The sequence below is a fragment of the Ovis canadensis genome, chromosome 13 (assembly GCF_042477335.2).
Source record: "Ovis canadensis isolate MfBH-ARS-UI-01 breed Bighorn chromosome 13, ARS-UI_OviCan_v2, whole genome shotgun sequence".
Classification (NCBI taxonomy): domain Eukaryota; kingdom Metazoa; phylum Chordata; class Mammalia; order Artiodactyla; family Bovidae; genus Ovis; species Ovis canadensis.
In genome coordinates, this window is record NC_091257.1 from 39,731,420 (window position 1) to 39,749,622 (window position 18,203).

General features: G+C 44.9%; 1 protein-coding gene and 1 non-coding gene across 6 annotated transcripts in view; both read left to right on the forward strand.

Moving 5' to 3' along the window:
• The window catches only part of KIAA1217 (KIAA1217 ortholog), an 817,826-nt gene that overhangs the window by 449,533 nt on the left and 350,090 nt on the right, over nt 1–18,203 (forward strand). The window lies entirely within an intron of this gene.
• Nucleotides 7,110–7,182, forward strand: TRNAG-UCC (transfer RNA glycine (anticodon UCC)). Its single transcript has one exon. It is a non-coding gene; the product is annotated as a tRNA-Gly (tRNA).

Consider the following 18,203-nt stretch of genomic DNA (forward strand, 5'->3'; position numbering starts at 1 on the left):
TAATGCCGCCCATGAAAATGTTATCATACGTCCTGAGACAAAATACTCTATCATTAAAATGCAAATTTTTTATTACTAAGTAGTTGGCTGAAGGGGTAGAGAGATCATAGGATGAGCTCTAAATATTTTGTCTAGAAATATTTTTATAATGTGACCCAGAGACTAGGAAGCAGCTCTGGACAATAATTCATTGTCTTGGTGTAAAACTTCAAAATTCCCACGGTGAATATAATAATTTAAAGTAATCTTGCACTCCCACCCTTCCCGCACACACACATGCATATACACTCTTATCCAGCAATAGTAAAATAGCAGAGGAAGGTTTTGCTTGGTAGAGGAAGGTCATATGCTGCAGCCATTTCTCATCCTTTTCTTCTTCTCTTTTTAAATTTGTATTCACTTGGCTGTGTCAGAGAAGGCAATGGCAACCCTCTCCAGTACTCTTGCTTGGAAAATCCCATGGACGGAGGAGCCTGGAAGGCTGCAGTCCATGGGGTCACTAAGAGTTGGATACGACTGAGCAACTTCACTTTCACTTTTCACTTTCATGCATTGGAGAAGGAAATGGCAACCCACTCCAGTGTTCTTGCCTGGAGAATCCCAGGGACTGGGGAGCCTGGTGGGCTTCCGTCTATGGGGTCGCACAGAGTGGGACACGACTGAAGCGACTTAGCAGCAGCAATAGTATTTGGCTGCATCGAGTCTTTAGTTGTGGCGTGCAGGATCTTCATTGCGCCATTTGGGATCTTTCATTGTTGCGCTCAGGTTTCTCTGTAGTTGGGGCATTTGGCATGCGGGATCTCAGTTCCCTGACCAGGAACCTGTCCCCTGCATTGGAAGGCAGATTCTTAACCATTGGACCACCAGGAAAGTCCCTCATCCTTTTCTTCCAAAGCCAGAATCTTCCAGAACAGGTTGGTGTGTGTGCGATGCTGAGCCACCTAGTCACTGTAGAGTGATGAGCAGCTCTGGACTCAAGGCTTTAGAAGTTACCTTCAGAACCTTCCCATGGCAGGACTGCTCTGGCTGACAGCCATAAGAAGCCCCAAAGTTTCTCCTACCCACAGATTTCCCTATTCCCCCATATGTCCTGGGAAAGCCCAGCGATATCTAGGAATTCCAAAGTTAGAAGAGCCACTGAAAGTGTCATATTTAAGGCTAGGCAGGCTGCCGATTAGTTATTTTTTTTAACATCTTCCCATCTTTTGGCATCTACTCCAGGAAACACCAGCCAGGTCTCTCTAGTTAGCTACCATATGGATAGAATCTATAAGAAAACACTATATAGTCTGTATTACTTACGTGTTCTGATGAATAGGTGATTTCATGCTAAGGAAAGGACCATAAGCATGTGTCTGTCATGCAGTTTTCTTAAAAAGTTATCCAACAACTTTGCACTACTGTTTTTCCCTAGCACAGTTTTACTCTGTTTAGTATGATTTCAAGACCTGCATTTTCCCCCAAACTTTAAACTTTTTATTTTGTATTGGGGTATAACTGATTAACAGTGTTTCAGGTGAACAGTAAAGGGGCTCAGCCACATGTATATCTATATTCATTCTCCCCTAAATACTCCTCCCATCCAGGCTGGTACGTAACACTGAGCAGAGTTCCATGTGTGATACAATATGTCCGTGTTGGTTATCTGTTTTAAATATAGCAATGTGTAAGTGATCTTCCAAAAGCCCCTAACTGTCCCTTCCCTCTGGCAGCCATAATGTTGTGTTCTAAGTCTTTGACTGTCTTGCTGTTTTGTAGGTAAGTTCATTTGTACCAGCAGGGCTTCCCTGCTGGCTCAGACAGTAAAGCGTCTGCCTGCCGTGCTGGAGACCTGGGTTTGATCCCTGGGTCGGGAAGATCTCCTGGAGAAGGAAATGGCAACCCACTCCAGTATCCTTGCCTGGAAAATTCCATGGATGGAGGAGCCCAGCAGGCTATAGTCCATGGGGTCCCAAAGAGCTGGACGTGACTGAGCGACTTCACATTTCTGGCATTCCTTTTAGATTCCATATATAAAGGATGTCATATGGTGTTTCTTTTCCTCTGTCTGACTTGCTTCACTCAGTATGACACTCTCTAGGTCCAACCATGTCACTGCAAATGTCATTACCTCATTCTTTTTGATGAATGAGTGATATTCCATTCTATATGTGAACCACATCCTCTTCATCCATTCTGCGCTCAGTGGGCATTTAGGTTGCTTCCATATCTCGGCTATTGTTAAACAGTGCTACAGTGTATATCAGGGTTCATGGATCCTTTTGGATCATGTTTTTCTCCAGATATATGTCCATGTATAGGATTGCAGGGTTGTATGGTAGCTCTATTTTTAGTTTTTTAAGGAGCCTCCATATTGTTCTCCATAGTAGCACAGAGTGAATTTTCAGGAATCTTAATTATAAGCTTTCTGGGTTAGCTAGTCTTGGGTACAGGTGTTTGTGCTCAGCTGTAGTCACCATCCTAAACCTTGAGGGGTGGGGGGTGGGGGGGTTCTCTAGTTCCTGCAGAACAATTCAAAGACATCATTCAGATTGTTAGGTTTATCCCTTGAGGAGGAACTTCTTGTTGTTTAATCACTAAGTTGTCTGACTGTTTGCGACCCATGGACTGAAGCATGCCAGGCTTTCATGCCCTTCACTATCTCCTTGAGTTTGTTCAAATTCACCTCCATTAAGTTGGTGATGTTATCTAACCATCTCATCCTCTGTTGCCCTCTTCTCCTTTTGCCTTCGATCTTTCCCAGCATCAGGGTCTTTTCCAGTGAGTCAGCTCTTCGCATCAAGTGGCCAAAGCATTGGAGCTTCAGCTTCAGCATCAATCATTCCAATGAATATTCAGGGTTTATTTCCTTTAGGATTGACTGGTTTGATTTCCTTTCTGTCCAAGAGGCTCTCAAGAGTCTTCTCCAGCACAATTTGAAAGGATCAATTCTTCAGCACTCAGCCTTTATGGTCCAATTCTCACATCTGTACATGACTACTGGAAAAACCATAGCATTGGCCATATGGACCTTTGTTGGCAAAGTGATGCTTTTGCTTTTTAATACACTGTCTGGGTTTGTCATAGCCTTCCTTCCAAGGAGCAAGTGTCTCCTAACCTCATGGCTGCAGTCACCACCGTCTGCAGTGATTTTGGAGCCCAGGAAAAGAAAATCTGTCACTGCTTCTACTTTTTCGCCTTCTGTTTGCCGTGAAGTGATGGGACCAGATGCCATGATCTAAGTTTTGTGAATGTTGAGTTTTAAGCCAGCTTTTTCACTCTCCTCTTTCACCCTCGTCAAGGGACTCTTTAGTTCCTCTTCACTTTCTGCCATTAGAGTGGCATCATCTGCATATCTTAGGTTATTGATATTTCTTTCTCCTGTCAATCCTGATTCCAGCTTGTGAGGAATGAGGAGAAACTAGAACTGTTTTATCACCAAGCTGTTGCCATTACTTTTCTCATTTAAACTGCTTTTCCTTTGTTTCTGCATCCCCTCACCTCCCTAATTAGTTACTGCCTATACCTGCTCTTTGGAACTCAGGGAGGGCCTAGGAAACTAAAGCCTTTTTCTACAAACAAGAAATGGGGATACGGATGGACTTCGGTACCTGAAGGGTCCTTCAGGGTCCTGCTCCATTTTAGTCTGGAAGGAATGTTGGCTGCAAAGCAACAGACATCTGATTCAAGATTTTATGGGACTTCCCTGGCTGTCCAATGGTTAAGACTCCATGCCTCCACTGCAAGAGGCACGGCTTTGATCCCTGGTCAGGGAACTAAGATACCACATGCTGTGTGGCACTGCCAAAGAAAAAAAAAAAAAAGAAAAGATTTTATGCCAGTGACCAGCTTAAACAGCTCCTTGGCAGTGTCCCTCCAGGACTGAAATGCCCCGGGAGGGTCCGTCCTGGCTGCCATACAGCTTGCCATCTGTCCTGCTAAGTGATAAATGCAGCATGAGAAACTTCTTCCTCATCTTCTTGGCCGTCGGGTCACATCATACTTGCCCTCCTTTCGCTACAGGGGAGAATACACTAAATCTCTGCCGTCTCACCTGACCAAGAATGAGGGCTTAAATCGGCTCTCCTTGAGGAAATAAGTGTGCTGCTAATCTAGATAGCTCTGTCTGAGTCAACAGTAGATGAGAAAAAAGGTTTGAGCCTTAACATTTGAAGTATGAGAGTAGATCTCAGCTCTCAAAGAAGAGCATTTGTTTTGTCTCCAATTTTCTCCCTCTTCTGTGTTTTCACTGTAGAAAGAACAGTCACGTACATGTACTTTGCTTTGTTGTTTTAAAGAGAATTTTTAAACTTGGTTAGAAAAAAAAAAAAAAGGGAATTCCATGGCAGTCCAGTGGTTAGAACTCCATGCTTCCACTGCAGGGGGCATAGGTTCAATCCCTGCTCAGGGAACTAAGATCTCACAAGCCCTCTGGCCCCACCAAAAAAAATAAAAAGAAGAAAGAAAGAAAAGACTGAGGTTTATACCACAAAAGGAATCCTAGCAGAGGCAGCATTGCCTGGAGGGGGTTTCTGTGCTCAACAGCTTATGTGAATTTGAATCCCAGTTCCTCCTCTTCCTAAGGGGGTGAGCTTTGTGGGGAGCCAGTGAATGTCTTGTTATAATAATAATAGTAATAATACCTTCTTCCGAGGACTGTAGGGAGGATTACATTTGAAAACACATTTAAAGAGTTTAGAATAATGACTAACACATACTAAGGGATAGTTTGTCATTTTCTTAAAAGGCCCCCCTCTCCTTACTGAAGTTCTGAACAAATTAAGAAGCAAATGAAAGAGTAAGACAAACTGAGACTAAAATATTAGCTTGGTTCACTAACAAAATGGATGCTAAAATACAGCATAGGGTTAGGGCCACGGTGGCCTGCAGCCCAGAATGAGGCCAACATTCCCCCAGTTTCAGACACAAGTGGACCGTCTCAGTCCTTCCATCTTGGCCCAGAGAGAGGCTGAGAGACAGTGTTAGACTAGGCAAGCCCCCTTCCTCTCTGGGAAAGAGTGAGGAGCTGAGGAGATGGTTGGGGGGAAATCCTACCTTCTGGAAAGTCAGGGAGTGGGAGACATGCCTTCCTGCCAGCATATCATTGGTCATGAGCAATGACAATTCAACTGTGGACCCTTCACTTTTAGCCCGTGTCATTATATAGTTGACCTGAACAGATGCTTCTGAAGGCATCAAAGAAGGAGTGCTGTGTCTTTTAATGTTTGTTTTCATTAAAAATCTCCAAAGAGAGGACTTCCCTGGTGGTCCAGCGGTTAAGATTCTGAACTTCCAAAGCATGGGTTACAGGTTCCATCCTCAGTCACCCACATGCCATGCAGCCGAAAAAAATTACAATGAAAAATCTCCAAGGAGACTATAAAGAACTTTCCATCCCTTCCAGGAGACATTCCCCACCAGTCCTGGCCTTTATTTTCACCCTCTGCTCTCTTCCTGACCCAGGAATCTGTAGAGCTCACTGCGGCCACACTTGTTCTCTCTCTCCTCCCTCCTCATCCCTCCACAGTCCTCGGCGCCCAGGGCAGCGTGGGCATCGTATCATTTCCCCAGATTTCATGACCTTTCTTACTCCACCGAGAGGCCAGAGGGAGACCCGATGAGTGTCAGGAGACCAGAGCAGAAGCAAGGGCTGATCCATGGACCTTTCTGGACCACACTGTCCTCACTCTTCACACTGTTTCTACTCCCAGATTGGTGGATTTGCTGTTTAATCCAGTGTCAACAGTCACTTAATAAGAACCAGAGATCAAGGAGAATGAGGCGGGCCCACCCCTCCTCCCCTCCCTGCAGGGTCACCCTCTGGGGAGTAGCACCTTGCCAGGCAGCACCCCACCCCTGCCCCCACCCCTACCCCCACCCGGAGCACTCTCTCCAGGTTGTTCCAGGTGCTCCCTCCTCTTGCTTTTTTGGGCCCAGAAAAGGTAAGCGTCAGTCCCAGTGCCGACTGTGGCCTCCCTTGTGGGCCTGTGTTGAGCCCCTCCCACCCCTGTGGAAACTGCACTGGCTTCATCAAGCCCTCCTCGCCTCACCATTTCAGGGTGCCTTCTCTGCTGTCTCCAGACCCTGCCTGAACGAAATATTAGGCAGATGGCCCAGGAGCATGTGTCCTTGTTTAGACTGAAACCCAAGTCCTTGCATGATGGCTCTAAGCCTGCCAGCTGCCCCTGACTCTGCACCAGGAACACCAGGCTCTGTGTGCCTCCCCCCACTGCCCCCAGCGCCACCCCCACCCGCCCCCACCCACCCCGTCCTGAAGGCTCTCCGGGTATCAGCGGTGGGGGTGGAGACAAGAGTTTTTCTCTAGGGCATCCACCAATAGAAAGGTGGCTAAAAACCGAGGAGGAAGGAGAAGCCAGAGGGCAGGAGAATCAGTAAAGGGGTGACTGAAAGTGCTCCCGGGAAAGTAGGGATGCTAGAAGATCTGATGGTGCCAAGGTGGGTGAGGAAGTGAGGAGGAGAGGCCGCTGAGAAATGAAATGGGCCTGTAGGGAGCCATGGGAGACGCTTTCCTTAATAGCAAAGAACTAGGGCGCTGCTGATTATATTATTTCAGGAATATGTAATTAGGTTGAGTTTCTTTGACTAGCTGGTCAGTGTACTAGACCTGGAGAACACAGAGAAGAGCCGCGGACCAGAGGGAGGCCCAGGAGGGAGCCTGAGGGGCTGGGAAGCTAGTACAGCAGTTTCTATCCTTGCTTTTCTCCCATATATGGGAATCTGCAGAGTGACCAAAGTTGTCCCCTCCCTTCCAGCCCCCACCAAGCATCACTGATCCCAGGGCACACACAGCAAGCAACCTGAAGTGCTAGGCAGGCGTGATAAACCACATCACCACTCAGGGATGCGGGTCCTAAGAGTACTGAAAAGGAAGCAGAAGGTAACATTCAAGCCGGACCTTGAATAAGGAGCGTAATCCGGGTGGTGAAGCGGGCTGAGCAGCCCAGACAGAGGAGGTGGTGTGAGCTAAGGCAGATGAGCGAGGCACCTGGTGGGTGCAGGAAGAATTAGCCCCCTTGCAGTCCACACAGAAGGGTGGCTGGATTCAACAAAAATAATAGACTGACCCCCACACTGGGACAGATTTATATTTTAAAGTATTTATTGGAATTTCTCTGGTGGTCCAGTGGTTAAGACTCTGCACTTCCACTGCAGAGTGCACAGGTTCAATCCCTGGTTAGGGAGCTAAGATTCCACAAGCTTCACAGTGTGGCCAGTATATCAATATTCATTGCTTATTTGAAACTCAGATTTGACTGAGCACCCTGTATTTTACCTGGCACCCCAACCTGACCTACCGGTCTCTGGGCACGCCTCCTAGCCGCTCTCAGGAGTATGCCCAGCCTCAGAGTTTCCAGGCAATTTGCACAGAAAGCTGCCCAAAGGAATGGCCTTACCAGCCCTGCTTGGTCAACCTTGGAAAATGTACCTGATTGTGTCCTGGTTTCATTTTTAAATGGTTATTAGCAAAAAAGTAAAGCATTGCCCAAGGTGGATATTGTAAATAGCTCAGGGGTTAAATCATACTAGAATTTCTGCTGTACCAAGTATTGGGGATGATTAGTAAAAAGAAGTGTGGAGAATGCGGCTAGGGAAGCGTGGAAGTTTCCACCCTACCAAGGGCAACACTGATGGGCAGGAGCAGGCTTTTGACTCTCTTGCCCTCTGGTGGCCAAATGCCTGCTAAATCCCTGTTCCTTACACTCTGGTGCCCTTGGACTAATTGCTTTGTCTCTGTAGTGAGTGACATAATTAAGGAAGATTCGAGAAGATGCAGGTCCAGGCAGATCCTAAACCCCAAAGCCAGCCTGAGAGGTGCTTGGATCCAGAGAAGAGGTGTAGACAGCTGTACTTCTCTGCTGTGTCCTCTTCTGACTTCATGGGCCAGACGCTCCTGGGCCAGGTTTCAGGCCCTGAGGATTGAATCTGCCCACAGTTGCCTTTTACTTTCATTCATTCATTCAATAAACGTTTCCGGAATGCCTACGATAGGTCAGGCACTGTGCTCAGTACTGGACATAACAGCTGACATACAGTAAGTCCCCTACATATAAAGGAGTTCCATTCTGGGAGTGAGTGCATAAGTCCAATTTGTTTGTAAGTCCAAGTTAGCCCAGGTACCCAACTAACACCTTCGACTATATAGGACTGTACTTTCATAGGTTTATAATACTTTTCAGACAAATAATACATAAAAAACAAACACAAAAAGTAAAGCAAGCATTTTTAATCCCTACAGTATAGTACCTTGAAAAGTCCAGTAGTATTATGATACAGCTGGCATGCAGGGACTGGCACCATGTGAACAGGCAAGAAGAGCTACTGGCTGGAGGAGGGAGAGGAGGCAGGAGACGGTAGAGCTGAATCATTGCCAGCAATAGGAGACAGAGGGCAAGCTGCTATCTCACTCATGCCTGATGCTGATGGAATGCAAGTTCACATCTTTGGAAGTGCGCAAATTGAATGTTCATAGGCAGGGGACTTACTGCATTTTGTTATGATGTGGAGTTGAACCAAAGAGTTTACAGAGAGCTCTAGAAATCACACCCAAGGCAAACTGGACACATCACTAGGCACAGGAATCTTAGAACTGTAAAAGGACCTACACGACTAATATATTTTTAGTTGAACTCCAGTTTTTCTGCCATATCGTTTTGTTTTTTTTTTAAATAATTCATACCTACAGCATCTTTTTTGATAAATGTTCATGAGACTTCTTGGCAGCTATTCATAATTTGGTACACCGTAATCAATCAGATTGCATGTAGCAAAATTAATGCCATGTGATGTGCCAAGAGCTAATCCTAACTTTATGAAAACAAACAAACAAACAAACAAACGAGGGCCTTGGCAGAATGTTGAATTTTCCCCCTTTTCCTAGAATGTGTAATGCTGGTTACTGACACTGAAAGAAAACGTACCAACACGAAGCTGCTAGAACAGCGAAGCTGTTTTGGAAAGAGCTGGGTCTATCTGTGGTACTCTGGACCTGACTACATCAGTGTAAAAATGTAGATGAGTTGTTGATACGTCACCTAAGATTGTTCAGCTCCACAAGGTTGTCTTCCCAACTTCTGCCAACTCACGTGCAATTCATCTTTACATCGTGCCAATTTCACTTCCTAAAGTCATTCTCAAATCTACCTGCTCTTGATGCAAGGTAGCATATAGAGGATGGATAAACAACAAGGTCCTACCGTAGAGCACAGGGAACTATATTCAATATCCTGTGATAAACCATTATGGAAAAGAATACAAAAAATAATTTATAGACATGTGTAGGCATGCATGCTCAGTTGCTTCAATCGTGTCTGACTGTTTGTGACCCTGTGGACTGTAGCCCACTGGCTCCTCTGTCCATGGGATTTTCCTGGCAGGAATACCAGAGTGGGTTGCCATGCTCTACTTCAGGCAACTTTTCCAACCAAGGGATTAAACTCGTGTCTCCTCTGTCTCTTGCATTGCAGGTGGATTCTTTACTGCTGAACCACTGGGGAAGCCCATAGACATGTGTGCGTGTGTGTATATATAACTGAATAACTTTGCTGTATACCAGAAATTAACACAGTGTTGTAAATCAACTATTCTTCAATTTAAAAAAAAAAGAAAACTTGCCTTCAACTTTCCCTTGAAATTTTAAAAAATTGATTATTTGTGTATTTATTTTTGGCTGCACTGCGGTCTTCATTGCTGTGCACAGGCTTGCTCCAGCTGTGGTGCTCGGCCTTCTCTTGTTGTGGAGCGTGGGCTGTAGGGCCCACAGGCTTTAGTAGTTGCAGCTCCTGGGCTCAGTAGTTGTGGACCACGGGCTTAGTTGCCCCATGGCAAATGAAATCCTCCAGGACCAGGGATCGAATCCATTCCCCTGGATTGGCAGGCAGATTCTTAACCACTAGACCATCAGGGAGGAGAAGGCAATGGCGACCCACTCCAGTATTCTTGCCTGGAAAACCCCACGGGTGGAGGAGCCTGATAGGCTGCAGTCCACGGGGTGGCTAAGAGTCGGACACGACTGAGCAACTTCACTTTCACTCTTCACTTTCATGCATTGGAGAAGGACATGGCAACCCACTCCAGTGTTCTTGCCTGGAGAATCCCAGGGATGGAGGAGCTTGGTGGGCTGCCGTCTATGGGGTCGCACAGAGTCGGACACGACTGGAGCAACTTAGCAGCAGCAGCAGCAGACCATCAAGGAAGCCCTCCCTTGAAATTTAAAAGTGCTCATGTTTCAAATCAACAAATACTTTCTTAAATGATCAAAAAAAAAAATCTACCTGGTCTTTTAATCCTTACTTCCTCCTAAGTTCAGATTCTCATGTTTTTTCCCGAACTGTTATAATAGACATTTATTGTAGTTCCTTTTCCTGCTTCTCTGAAATCCACTCTCCACACGGATTGGTCCAAAACACAGATCATGACTCTATACCGCTTGCAGGATAAAGTTCAAGCTCTTCGTGTGGAACTCGTGGAACCAACCACCACCTGTCCAGCAGCATCAACCATCACTCCCACATCCTATCCATCACCTCCCTGCCAGGGTCCTATAGGTGTTCTGAATTGGTCTGTGGACCTTTGAAGCAATATCCAAAAACAGAAATCTACTTCTGTGCTGCATTGCTTATGGATTCTTTCCTTGATAAAACCAGGGAGCCCTGAGGTGACCAAATCCCTTTCTAAACATACTATAAATGCATCCTCAGAGTGTTGTGTTAATCAGATTCCAGGCATCCTGCCCGCCTCAACTGTGTAGGATTCTCTGGCTGATTCTCTTTGGGTGCCCAGGGTTGTATGAATTGGATTTTAGTCTCAATACGAGGTAAAAATGCTTTGGTTATAAAGGCCTATTTTTTATTTTCAGAAAGGTTATTGGTGGGGCAAGGGTGGGGACCCCAAGTCTCTCTAACTGGAAGAACAAGCTGTTCCTGGCAGGTGCTTCCTACACTAAATTTCAATGTGTTCTAACTTTCCCAATCAGTCTTACAAACGTGATGTCACTGGGCATGCCTCATCCAAATCTGTTCTTGGTATTTCCATTATGTTTAGGTTACTAAGGTCGGTGCATTTTTATCTTTGTTGAAAGCCCTATGGGTATTGAAGAAAAGTGCCAAAATAAATTCCCTGAACTGAGGAGAGAGGGAATGGCTCTGTGTATCACCATGTGGGAATGGCCTGATGAGCACCAAGGGGTCTTGGGGTCTTCCTAGCAACATCACTTTCTACTTAGACCCACCAACCTTAATCACTTGTCTGAATCTCTCAGGGATCATGACCGACTTGTGGATGATAAAGGCTGGTTTATCCTGTTATCACTGAGATGGATGAATTGCCTATCACGTTCTGCTTATTCACTGACTACACTAAAATGGCACTTATGATGTGCCAGGTTCTGTTCTTCTTTATCCTCAAAATAACCCTGTGAGGTAGATGCTGTTATTTTTTCCATCTTTAGCAGGAAAACTGAAATCACTCGCCCAGGTTGGCATAGCAAGTAAGGGATGGAGCAGAGACTCAGGCCTGGACTCAGTCTGTGCTCCCTCCATGCAGAAACATTAGCAGCTGAAGGTGCCTAAAGCCATGTGGTCTCTCTCACTTTAGAGCTCAGGCTCTGTGTAAAGATGAGGCCTCAGGACCTAGGCTGTAGGGGCTTCCCTGGTGGTCTAGTGGCTAAGGCTCTGAGCTCCCAGTGCAGGAGGCCTGGGTTCGATCCCTGGTCAGGGAGCTAGATATCACATGCCACAGCTGAGAGCCCGCATGCAGCAACTAGACATCGAAGACCCTGTGTCTGCACCTAAGACCCAAATCAATCAATAAATATTACTTGTGCAGCCAAATCAATCAATGAATTTTTTTTAAAAAAAGGAACTAGGCTGTAATGTGTATGTGTAGACAGTATTGGGGCTCCAGGAAGAACACTGAGAATAAAGCATAAGTGGTACTCAACTCACTTCCCTGAGCCCAGCTGGGGCCCCGGATGGAAGAGCTGCTTCAGAACGAAGAGGAGCCAGCCTGAGTGATTACCTTTCCTTCCTAATATGAACCTGGGTTGTCTGGAGACGCAGTAATAGAAGAACTGAGATATCAGGTGATCATTAAGAGGGCTCAGTATTTATCCAGCCTTCGTTTTATAGATGAGAAACCCCAGGGTCCAGAGAGGTTAAAAAAACCACTGACCCAAGATCACACAGCTCAAGAGGGAACAAGAGTTTGCCTCCACATAATTTGAGAACCTAAATAAAACAGCACTGTAAAATTTTATTTATTTATTTATTTGGCTGCCCCAAGTCTTAGTTGTGGCGCCCAGAATCTTTAGTTGCAGTATGTGGGATCTAGTTCCCTGACCAGGGATGGAACCCAGGCCCTCTGCATTGAGGGCACAGAGTCTTAGCCACTGGACCAACAGGGAAGTCCCCCAAACAGCCCTTTTATTTTGTTTAAAAAACATAGTTTTCTAGTAATATGACCTTTTGAAACTATCTGCATTCATCTCTTCATTTATTTATTTATTGGCCACACAGCAGGTGGGATCTTTATCATCTTATTTATTTATTTAAATTTATTTTTTATTTTTTGGCCTCAAGGCATATGGGATCTTAGTTCCCTGATCAGGAATCGCCTGAACCACTGGACCGCCAGGGAAGTCTCCCCAAACAGCACCTTTTAAATTACTAATTGCCTGCCTCTGTTTTATCTTTTGATTTTTTGTTCCCCGGACCACGCTTATTATTGTTGACTTTTTCTTCTTATTGGGTAAATGCAGAGGCTGGTTTGATGGTCTATGTAATTTCTGTGTCATAGTGACTCAAACTTGTGTGAAATGGATGAGCTTCTCCTTGGGAGAATTTTTAAACCAGGGTGGGCGGATGGCAGGGCACTTGCTTTTGTGAACAAATAACACGGAGAAGGCGGGAAAGGGTAACAGAGAGACATTGTCCGTGACTCCAGCAGACACGCCATGAAACGGTCCGTTTATTATAGTTCTTGACTAATTACCCTGAAGCTCATCTCTGCCCCTCCCCCTCGACCCCCCCTCCATTCACTCTAGCCTCCATTGTGCCGACATAATCACTTTCTAAAGTTCAGATGTGCTCCGTTCACTGCTCATTGCCTACGGTTGGCAACGTAAACTTCTCATTTGAAATGAAAGAGCCCTCAAAATGGCCTTTATTTTATCAATCTTCTGCCAGTCGGCATCCCCATCATCAATTTTTTATTTTAATTAAAAAAATTTTTAAAAATTGAACTATAATTGACTTACAATGTTGTATTAGTTTCAGACGGACAACATAGTGATTTGATACTTTTATAGATTATGCTCCATTTAAAATTATTATTAAGTGTTGGGGCTGTAGTCCCTGTGCTGTACATTACGTCCTGTGCCGTATCTTATTTATTTTATACCTGGTAGTTTGTACTCCTTAATCCCCTTCTACTGTCTTGCTCCTCTTCCTTCTTCCCCACTGTAGCTGCTGGTTTACCCTCTATCTAAAAGTCTGCTTCTGTTTCGTTATATTCATTCATTTATTTTTTAGATTCCACCTATAGGTGAAGATATAAAATATTTGTCTTTCTCTGACTTACTTGACTAAGAATAATAGCCGCCAGGTCCATCCATGTTGTTTCAAATGGCAAAATTTCATTATTCTTTTATAGCTGAGTAACAATCCATTGTGTATATACCATATCCTCTTTATCCATTCATGGAATGATGAACATGTAGGTTGCTTCCGTGTATAACGTTGCTATGAACATTGCAGTGCATATATCTTTTTGAATTGGTGTGTTCATTTTCTTTGGATATATACCCACGAGTGGAATCTCTGTATCATGTGGTAATTCTATTTTTAGTTTTTTGAGGAACATCTATCTGTACAGTTTTCCACAGTAGCTGCTGATCCTCACTTGCTGGAGGTCAGGCCTGGGAGTGGCATAGAGAAGCTTCCCCAGCAACTTCCTCAGAAAGTGCTTGTGAGCTGGGCAAGCCTGGAAATAACACCAACTGCTCTCTGATCGTCTTTTTGCTTTGTACACCAGTTTGCCATTTATCAGGGTCCTGGGGTCTTATGCATATTGGGTGCAGGTGTGTTGAATGAGGTACATGTATATGTGAGGGAACAGGTAGAAACTACCTGTTATCATTTCATTCCTTGCAACTGTACAATCAATCATGTCACACAGATTAGACTCTTAATATAGTGTTAGGGAAACCCTTGCCCAACTTCCAATTATATTTGATCCCACTTAGCCTTATCCATATAAAGTTTGCAAAAGGCGATAGTTCAATAGCAAAACAACATAATCTGGGAAACACTGAATTTTATGCACATGGGGATGAACACAAAATTCCCCATAGCTAGAAGGCAGAGAAGCTGAGCCATGAAGTGGTTGGTTGCTAAATGCTGGGCATTTTCATTTACATCCTCCTCCTACCCCAGTATCAGCACCTCACATACCCACTTGGCCCCAGAAATCAGGTCCTTCATTATTAAAACTGTTTTTCCCATCTGCAAGAAATATAAGTTCTCCCCGTCCTTTAAATTCTGGGGGCTGGGGTGGGAGAGAGAAAAATGAAATCACTGTAAAAACACTTAAGTTCTGAAGCACGTGATTGGTTTTCAGGCGTTGACTATAAAACTAGAGGGTGGAGATGCTGGAGAGCTGACACTCGGGGTGGGGTGGGGTTGCTGCAGCATCCATCACCCCCACCCTGGGGCATCCTGCACCCCCAGGGGCACCTCGCATCTCAGGAGTGCCCCACGTCCGAGGATAACCCCGTGTCCTTGCAGCTCCCACAGTGCCGCACTGTATGTGTGGGGTGAACATGGCCAGCTCTGTGCCATCTCAGCATCACATGCAGCCCTCTTAGGGTGAACTGAAGGGCCATGTATTTGCATTGACCCTTCCATTCTCTGCTGTCCATATTCTCTTGCAAATAAAGTTTGTGGCTATTACTCAACAAAGCTGAGAACTGATGACAAAACTGGAAAAAAATTAAATGCATTATTGAAATGAAGTCTAGTTCAGCGTATGTGTGGCATTAAAGCATATGGAGGCCATCAGTCCAGTTTCAAATGAGTTTCCCTGCCTTGGTCGGGAAGGCGAGGAGTTCTGACTTCTAGAGGGGCAGAGGCTCAGGGTAGGGAGCAGTACGGACCACCCCACCCGCTTTGGGCTGCAGGAGGCAGTTCTAGACCCTGCTTTCTGCTGAATCAAGGTCATCTCCAGGGAGGACTCTCAGAGCCCCCACGCCTCACCCCCGTGCTGGACAGTGTGACTTCCTGGCCATGCCTCCTCCAGCTCACCTCCCAGGCTCTTTCCCCTACTGGCCAGTCCGGGCTCCTCTCCAGCATCTCTGATGGCTGGCCTCAGCCTCACCTGCTCAGGGAAGTCCTGCCCACCTGGAATGGTCCATGGTGGTACAGAAGCAGCCCACGGGCTAACACACACAGTGCACACCAGGTCTTGATGAGCAGAGATGATGCAATGCCTGATGCCACGTGGCTTGTACAGCAGTGCTCCCCCTACCCAACCCCAATAATACCAGACCCAATTCCATGGTCAAGGGGAGAACAATTTTAGAAACTAAGTATACACTCCCTTTTACGAACCCTGACTTGATTCTTCATTTCAGGAGAGCAAAAGGAGCTGGAATAATTGAGAGATCCCCTTGGGTGGTTGTGAGAAAAAAGGATAAAAGATCCTACTTAGAGGAGAGGGATAAATTAGGATATTGGGATCGACATACACACACTGCTATATATAAAATTGGTAACTAATAAGGACCTGCTAATGTAGTACAGGGAACTTTACTCAATGCTCTGTAATGACCTATATGGGAAAAGAATCTAAAAAATAATGGATATATGTATATGTATGGGCTTCCCTAGTGGCTCAGTTGGTAAAGACTCTGCCTGCAAGACTTAGCAACTAAATCAGCACCATCAAAACGGATTCATTTTGCTATACACTCGAAACTAACACAACAATGTTAATCAACTATACTGCAATAATTAAAAAAAAAAAAGATCCTAAATACTTAGCAAGTATAACAGGGCAAAGAGCTGACCACAATACAGGAGAGATGGGAGCCTGACTGGCATTAACACTCCAGACCCCACTTTGCTTATTTGCAGAATGGGAGAGGCGAGTGGGGAGAAGGGAACCCCAGGATCCCAGCCTTCTGGCTCTGTGATTGGCTCCCGTAGTTCTCATTGCCCTTTCCACTCCCAAGAACTCACTGCTTTGAGAAAAGTCACGTGGACAAGCCCAAAGCAGAAATAGGCCGGGAAGTCTCTAGCGAGGCCTCACCAAATATTCCATATTGAAAGGGTTCATAATGGCACCCTTGGGAAAAGTGAGGCAGGCAGCAAGGTGCTTATATTTGTGGAGATTCTCACATTCTGTGGATTCCACCCTGGAATTCTGTGGAATACACTGGTGTTTAGATCACTCCGGTAGAAGAGGCGCAAGCATCTACAAGCTGCGATTCTCACTTAAAAGCTGCCACCTAGGATCCAGACTGGGTCTGCAGTGACCAGGGTCTGGCACCTCCCCACCATGGTGCACACAAGACAGCGTCGCTACAGTGGTGTGTAGACAAGGTCTGTTCTCTCCAGTATCTACCGACTTAAAAGAGATAAACCCCAATAAAAATGAACATCAATGGATTCTCTGGAAAAGAAAGCAAATTTGTTTAAGCCATTAACACATTGGATACAAGTGTGGCTCATATTTATATCCACATGAGGAATTTGTTACGATGTAGGGGAGGAAAGTTCCAGGACATCACAGTAGAGAGACTTGAGGGGGTTGTGTGTGTGGAGGTGGAGGGTGTGGGGGGAGGGTCTTGGCCACCTCAGTTCTCCTTGACCGGCAGGGATTTTAAGAACTGTGAAGAATATGGGTTATTCTCTAGAGAGAAGGCTGGAGCTATACATGATGACCTGGTCGCATCTGTGAGATCTTTGTCCTAGACATAGAAAGGAAAACTCTGTTTTGATGGCTGAATCATGCAGGATATTCTATTCTGGAATCTGTGTTTCCCAATGTGAAATAGTTAGTGGGGTTTGTAATACAGAGATGAAGTTCACACATTTAATTAATAAGTAAGTTTCTCTTGTGAGGTCTGTGTTGGAGAAATTATTATGTTCATTTCACATTTGGATACCGACGGTACGGAGGGCTTATCTTGAACTTAGGTGACCATCTGTGCTGGCTTGCCAGGGACAGTCGTAGTTTCTGCATCTTGTTCTGCTGTCATTATTAACGGTGTCTCCTTTCCCTGTCACAAGTGCTCTGGTTTATATTTAAGTATACGGTCACCCTAGCCAGCTGACACACTGCTGGCAACAGGAGGGTTGAAGATCTTTCATTTCATTCACCAGATCATCCATTGAAGCAAATGTTTTCCCAGTTGTCAAAAGTCCTTTGTTTCTGACTTGCAGTCACACACAACAGCGTGTCCTTTAGAAGAGAAGATGCACCACCCAACAGGCCTGAGGTCTCTGGTCGAAACATTGTGGCTTGTCTTTCACTTTGTTTTGTTTGATTTTCACAGTTATGGAAACCTCGGAAGATTACCTTCTATGGCTTCAGCAAGCGTTAATTATTTCTTTTGTGTCCCAATGTCATGTCATTTTAAGTTATCCTGTTCTTAATAGTATTTAAAGTAAAACAGAAAAGAAAAAAATTGAAACATAGCAGCATGATTCCACGAGTGCTTATTCTAGTGATTTTTTTTCTTGAAAACCTTACATGAAGAAAATTGACATGCTTTCCTCAGCCCTATAATTAAGTATGCCTGCCCGGAAGTCATACACAATATTTATGATTTTTGTGATTAATGTCCATCATAGTAATGCCTGTTGAAATTGCATCATCAAAAAAAAAAAAAGAAATTGCATCATCACAACCAATAATGGCTCAGTTCTGTCATGGGTTTGTTCTGGGTGCAAAATCACCAGTTCTCCTTACATCACTAGTATCTCATCAGTTGTCTTTCTTTTTAAATGACACTTCTCTGTGTCATAGCTCATTGTGAATCATGAATTGCCAACATATGGTGCCATTAACCAAGAAATCGTCTTGTACCTTTCCTGGTTAACCGAAATGGAGTTGAAAATATAGCCTGCTGGTAACTTTCTTGTAGGTCTTTATGTGTCTGCAGGAAAATTCACATTTCAAGTGCTTCCCGCTTTCTTTAGGCCTTT